The 5,438-nt window shown below is 34.9% G+C and overlaps 1 long non-coding RNA gene across 1 annotated transcript; it reads right to left on the bottom strand.

Moving 5' to 3' along the window:
- Window positions 1–3,910: 3,910 nt before the first annotated feature.
- LOC113273906 lies at window positions 3,911–5,218 on the bottom strand. Its single transcript, XR_003322663.1, has 5 exons — window positions 5,126–5,218; window positions 4,902–5,018; window positions 4,542–4,796; window positions 4,307–4,449; window positions 3,911–4,205 (listed from the first exon to the last, which is right to left on the bottom strand). It is a non-coding gene; the product is annotated as an uncharacterized LOC113273906 (long non-coding RNA).
- Between the last annotated feature and the right edge of the window lie 220 nt (window positions 5,219–5,438).

Genomic DNA, 5,438 nt, shown 5'->3' on the forward strand with positions numbered 1-5,438 from the left:
GTCGGTTTGCCCTTGTTGATTGGATTCAACAAGAAAAGATGGATTTTTGGTGGACGTGATAAAGTCCAAAAGAACTTGGTGGTTGGGAGGGGGTTTAGGTGAGATTGGTTAGCCTCTTAAGTGAAGCAATTGTATCCAGAAGCAGTAGTGTATTTTCCAGATTTCAAATATGGTCAAATAATCTTGTCTGGGGGTTTTCTTGGGGAAGGTGGATATTTATGATTCGTTGGAATGCAAGGGTTGGATCAAGATTTTCAATTTGCAGTATACATTTTGCCTAGATAGGGGTTGATAAACCATTTATGATTTAATGAAATATGAATTGTTGGAGGTGAGGTACGTGGGAAGCCATTTGTTTCCGTAATGGGCTGGCTGAAGAAGAAATGGTGTGATATCTTGGAAAATTAGTTGATTCTTAAGATATTTATCTTTGTAAAGGCTTGTACAAACGGAGTCACGCTGATCATGCAGATTCCAAATTCTTTTCATAAGAAAAGCTTTATTATGATTGTTGTTTTTTTCTTATTTCTAGTCCTCCTTCAGCTTTTGCTTCGGATAAAGTTTTTTAACAAAGAAATCATGTCCCTGAAAAGTGCATAATTTGCATGATTTTAGTGTCAAATCCATTCAAATATTTCTTATAATTCTTTCATCCTACCTTTTTATTGAAGGCGTAATTGGGGGATACCTCCACAAATGTAGGGATACTCAAAGTTAAATGGGGTTGTATTTTGGTTAAGGGGTTCTTTTTTTGTGAAATAACCGTATTAGCCTTACCCTAATAAAAATTAAAAAGAAAAATTGAAAACCTATTTTTTTAGTATCCCCCTTCACTTTTCTTCTCCATCAAAAAAATCACACAAATCATGATGAATGATTTTTTATTTAGGTTATCAAAAAAATCATTTTGAGTAGCGACGCAAATTATGATAATCAAAATGATTTGAATCAAAACCATCTAGGTTATAAAAAAAAAGTTTAAATTGTATTTAAATAAAAAAATCGAATTTGAATTTCAGTAGGAGGTTAACTTTCAGTATTGTTTTGTCGGATGAATACAATACCGACAATACTTTTGGTATTGTTTTGTCGGATGAATACAATACCGAAAGTGGCTCTGTAAATACAAAATTTTATCGACTTAGTGTTTGAATTGGGATTTGGTTTGGAGTTTTTTCATAGATGAAAGTTTGATTGTCTAAAAAAAGTTGCAATTAGGAGTCACTAAAATGAATTTAAGCACCTTCTCATATCACACAAATCTTCCAAAATCCTTCTTCTTTTCATCTCAAAATATATTATTTGAAGTATCCCCAAACGCACTTGGATAAGGGGTACTTCAATTACTTCATAATGTTTTTTTTTAGTATCCCCCAGCTTGTGGAGGTATCCCCCAATTGTGCCTTCTTTTTATTACTCTTGTTTTCTTTTATTTTTTTTACATTAAGTGAATCATCCAAAAATAGTCAAAATAACTACAAAATAGCTACCAAGTGAAGTACTCCAAGTGTCCAAGTCAAAGAGAAGTCGAAAAATTGCGACGAAATGGAGCAAAGAATATTCAGAAGCAAATAGAGGCTAAAGACTAAGTAAAATTCATTCAAATCCAGGAGTTCTTAATACTATTTTGAAGAGAATGAAAATACGAAGCTAACGCAAAAGAATGAGGTCATCCCGAGGTCATACGAAGAAGTTATGGACAAAACAAGTGAAACACAAATTTTTAGGACAAGTACTAAAGGCACCACAACTTACACTAAGGGACGACCATATTCACTTTAACTTCAACCGTCCAGAGAAAAAAGAGGACCTTTACGGGTGGATGTTATTGACACCCAATATTCTCTAAGGGGAAACCAGATCTAGAAATGGGGAGTTTTATGGGCGGATGCTATTAGCACCCTAAAATCTGTTAAGGAAAGACCGATTTCGGAAAGAGAAAAATCTCCTAACTTATCTAGGCTACTTAGTTAGATAAGGATTAAAAGGAAGTGGGAGTATTTGAGGAGGTTAAGTATCCTAATTAGATAAGGATCAAGAGGAGGTGATTGTTATAAGGTTTTCTAGTTGGATGGACATTAAAAGGAGGTTACAAAATCGTGTATAAAGGGGAGCCTAGATACAATTTTCACAAACAATTTTATATACAACTTCTTCTTGTTTTTCTTTTCTTAGTATTATAACAACTAGAAACTTTTCGTGGGATCGATCTTATTACTGTTTAATTGTGTGGAACATAAGTAATTAATTTGTTATGTAAACGACACTCATAAGTCCCTAGAAAAAATTCTTGGTGATATGATCAATTTGTTTGTGCACATGGGTGGGAAAAAGTTGTATTTACATAAGATGGTTGGATGTAGGTGTCAGTGAAATTTTAATGAGCATTAACCTCTCTGCATGCGTAAGACATATTGTCAACCATCCCTTTGGCATTCCCGCCAGTCGTTGAAGTAGAGGACCAAAGATTTGACAAGAGGTTCTCCCTGCTTGAAGTGCATATACATATATATATATATATATATAGGTGGTATCAGGGTTTTTTTGGTTGTTAAAGTCCACACCGGGTTATCTTTCAATCTTTTACCAGTAAATGGCTTATGCAGTCTAATATTCACAATCTGTTTAGTAATATGAAAAGACAAATTTGTCGATTCCACTTATATGTGACTGCAACTGAATTAATCAATTTACTCACAAGTGTTAAATCTAGGTTCCTTTCAAAACCTAACTATACTAGATTTATAGTTATTTGGTATCTAATTATCAGCCCAGATGTCAATAGAGGACCCATCACCAACCTCTCGCACACTGTACTTTAGAATCTTTCTCAAACCCTGTTGCAGTCATTGGGTTTAGCATGCAGAACAGTAGTGTTGAGTACTACAAACAAACAATGAAGTCTTACGTAACCAAGCATTCAAGGTTATTAAGAATTCAATGACCTCATACAATCTATAAAAAATTGATATTCATGATTTATATTTCTATTTTCGATCAAATGATGTAATAATTTTACAAAATTGTAACAGATTCAAGATAGAAATTAGAATATGTAGTTAAGCTAAAAAAAAAATTGCCTAAACCGTGAAGATCTTTCGAAGAAAAGAATAAGAAAATGAAATTTAACCCTTAAATTATTCCTCTTCTGTTCCCACATTCTAAATAATGCTTCCACAATAGGTATCCACTGAACCATCATTACAAACCATACAAAACTTGGTTGTACAAAATTTTCATGATCTTTCTTGCCTTGCAATCACTACACCAAAACATCCTATTTGGGACGGATATAAGCGTTGCAATCAATTTCACCGACGCGTATATGAGTTGGAATATGGCGTAGCAAATTTGTGTGCAACGCGAAAATCCGTTGTGAAAATTAAATTATGCAACGCATAAAATCAACAAGTTTACCAACGTTTTCTGAGCAACGGATTCCTTAATTTGTGCAACACTTACAATAATTTAGGCAACGTATTATTCTAATTGGAGCAACACTTATATACGCTGAAAAATCATTTTTCAGGTTAAAAAAATTCCGACGCTAATTCCGGCAGATTTCTGCACCTGAATATATATTTTGAACCTTCCTATACCATTGTATAGCAACTAGAAGACCCAATTTTTCATATGAACATATGGTTGGTCATCACAATTCATCAAGATAGATAATGAGAACCAAAAAAAGTTTAATAAATAATTAAAAACTGTATATTTTAAATTCCTGTATTCAACCATTATTATGAGACTAGGTATAGAATCAACATAGCAAAGCATGGGTTTACGACTTGCATTAATATAATAATCTTGCCTGATATCAAAATTAGCTGTGAATTAAGAAGATTGTGTCTACTTAACCATTAAACATTGTAGTAAACAAGGTGTTTCAGCAGGTCTGCTTCACAACTGAATCTTAGTTTACAAATACGAAATCTAGAACCGAAGTTAAAAAAAAGTACATGTAACAGATAATACATGAGAGAATAAGTGACTAAGTTCTTACTCATTTCCCGAGATTACTCGAACAGGGTGAAGATTTCTAGTTGCAGAGACTCCATTTACCACTTGACATCTAGAAAGACCAGAATTCATGGCATGGAGATGTGACTGACCTGCCACTGACATTGGTGGTGGTTGTAAAACAGGGTACCCCATAGGTAACTAGACTGGTTCTCTTTCGAGGAGAAAGACGTGCATGCCTCCTAAAACAATACAATGACATCATCAGTAAATAAATGCAAAGAAATAAAACAGGAAAACGAGAAAAATAAAAAACGAAAGAGAAACGCTAAACAAATTGAACCTGGCACGAATAACATTTTCGTCCCCACTAGTTTCTGGACTACCACGGAGACGAGCACCGTGATCTCTTATCTGCCTCACAGGACTTGCACTTTCAGCACAATTTCTCTGTTCTCGTGTTCCCCGTAGAGGACTCTCTGTGGACTAAAGGTCATTCAAAAATAATTAAGCAAATTTGTAAGCTGATTTACAGAATTAAATGAAGAATAAAAATCTATCGGATGTGAAGCAAAGACCTCTTGCCATCCCCAGAAATCACTTTCCTCAAAGGTGGTGCGGACTCCGACCTACTTGGAGATTTTTATGGTGAATGCAACCGAACAGGTACCTAGTGATGACCACCACTTTGCTTTCTTAGTTCCTGCTGTGGTGACCTCAAAGAATCTTGTGGTCTACGTCACACAGGATACAATGCCTTGTGCTTCTGATCAGGAAATTTGACCTCCTCCCTCTCAGGGGTATGCCGAACTGGTGACCTTCTCCCACGAATCCTGACCATCGATGATACGATTAATTAGCGAATGGAATTTTAGAAAAAAACAAAAACACATCACGACCTGTCAGGAGATTATTGTGAACAACATAAAAGGACCAACCTTTGAGATGGATAATCATCACGATTTGTTTTAGAACCCACGCCATTAGTTTGAATCTCACAATCCCTGCTCAAGCTCCTATGACGTCGATATACAGGACTCCTGCTTCTATATGGACTACGACTCATGAACATAGACAAGTTAATCGATAAGAAGCATTGCCTGTTTACAATATATCAATACGAAACACAAATGTGAGAGCAAGCTCCAGAAACTTGACTTACAATGTAATGGACCGGTGAAGTTTCCCGCTAACGGGTTGAATTTCAACCCGTCCAGCAAGTCCAAACGCCGGTCACGCCACTCGAAAATGAAAAACAAATGAAAACTGTAAAAATATAATAAACGCCTATTTCAGAATTCAAAAAAAACAACAAAGGATACAAGATACTCATCAAAATCTCACAGTTGAGAGCATAGTTATTAAGAGGCAGTTAAATCAAAATCTTAGAAAAAGAAAACAAAGAAAAACAAAGATATTAACATAGTGGAGAAATGTATATACATCCTTGTACCATAATCTTTACACAGCAAAAT

This window comes from Papaver somniferum, chromosome 4 (genome assembly GCF_003573695.1).
Source record: "Papaver somniferum cultivar HN1 chromosome 4, ASM357369v1, whole genome shotgun sequence".
Lineage (NCBI taxonomy): Eukaryota > Viridiplantae > Streptophyta > Magnoliopsida > Ranunculales > Papaveraceae > Papaver > Papaver somniferum.